Source organism: Octopus bimaculoides, chromosome 8 (genome assembly GCF_001194135.2).
Source record: "Octopus bimaculoides isolate UCB-OBI-ISO-001 chromosome 8, ASM119413v2, whole genome shotgun sequence".
Classification (NCBI taxonomy): Eukaryota; Metazoa; Mollusca; class Cephalopoda; order Octopoda; family Octopodidae; genus Octopus; species Octopus bimaculoides.
The window spans coordinates 20,358,674-20,360,470 of NC_068988.1; positions in this window are offsets into that span (position 1 = coordinate 20,358,674).

Genomic DNA, 1,797 nt, shown 5'->3' on the forward strand with positions numbered 1-1,797 from the left:
TATATATATATATATATATCGTTGCTATTATGCAAAAGTGTCGGAAGTCCAAAACGTTGCTTTTTCAGAAAACGAAAATATGGTTTCATCATTCCATACCAAAACCGTTGTACTACACTTTGACATTTTTAGATATCTTGGCATTTGAAACAGCTGAAGTTACGATAGTTTGATCAAAGGAACCGGCTTTTGCTAGCCAAAATAAATATTGAAAAAGGATAAAAGGTATATACACATGCATTTCACACACATGCATACACACACAGGCATACACATACAATCACATGTACTGTATAATAAATATGCAACGGGGGTCACTTTCTATTATCAAGGTTAGTGAATCCCAAGCACTTTATATGCTTAATTATATCAGTGAGTTTAGGGCGGCGAACTAGCAGAATCGTTAGCGCGCCGGGCGAAATGCATAACGATATTTCGTCTGTCTTAACGTCCTGAGCTCAAATTCTGCCGAGGTCGACTTTGCCTTTCATCCATTTGTAGTCGATTAAATAAGTACCAGTTACGCACTGCGGTCGATGTAATCGACTTAATCCTTTTGTCTGTCCTTGTTTGTCCTCTTTATGTTAAGCCCCCTGTGGGCAATAAAGAGATTAATTATATCAGTGAGTTATATATTGTGATCAGCCCAACCTGATCAGAGTAGACTACTTCCGCAATATACTCACACGTACATATGTGCATGTATACGAGGTGTTAGGAAAAGGTTGCCGTACTAGTTATGTTCGATAATAAATAACTTATTTACCTAAGTTTTAACATCACCTGCTTCGAAATAGTCTCCTTGTGCAACAGTACAACGGGTCCAGCGTTCCTTTCACTTTTGGAAGCCGACCTGGAGGTCGTTTTCCGCAAGTGTGCCGAGCACCTTCTGCAATTCGCTCTGGATCTCGACAACGGGGTTAAGACGGCGACATTTGAGCTGCATTTTCAGCCTGGGGATGTGATGCTAAATCTGGCGAATAGGGTTACATGCCCTTCCTATCATCAATCCTCATCTGTTTGCAAGTAAGGTAATAGTTTCTCATAACCAGACACGGTTTCACGGAAAACTGAAAAACGAAGAATACCGTTTGTATTTCAGTGACATTCGCTTATTACCATCACCCGATGTCAAAGCAAGAAGACTAACATACACACACACCACACACACACATATGATGGGTTTCTTTCAGTTTTCGTCCATCAAATCCTCTCACAAGGCTTTGGGCGGCCCACTGTTATAGTAGAAGACACTTGACCAAAGTGCCACGCTACAGGACCGAACTTGAAACACTGTGGTTGGGAAGCCAACTTCTTACCACGCAGCTACGTCTGTGCCAATTATACATATTGAATTCCATTAACCAGTGAGATCTTTTTGAAAACTGATCGATGGCAGACTAACAGAATAGACAGACAGACAGGCAGACGGACAGACAGACGGACAGATAAACATATACATTTCTTTTATTAGCCACACAGGGCTCAACAAAGATGGGACAAATATAATGTAGAGCTTTTCTTTTTGGGAGGGGGAAGGAAAAAATGTAGGGGTGTGTCGATCAAAAGGGATCGTAGGAAGGGAAAAAGGCGGGGAGTTCGATCAAAAGGGATCGAGAAAAAAAAAGCGATCAATAGGGATCGTGTATCACAGTAATGTTCTCGTGTAAAAAGAGGGGAGGACAGTTTAGGTTTAGCCGTGGAAAGAAAAGCCTACGGAAAAGACCACGGTAACCTTGGTCAATATTGTCATTGAAGAAACTATAACAGTAAGTGACTCTCTTTTGCCTTTTTTTC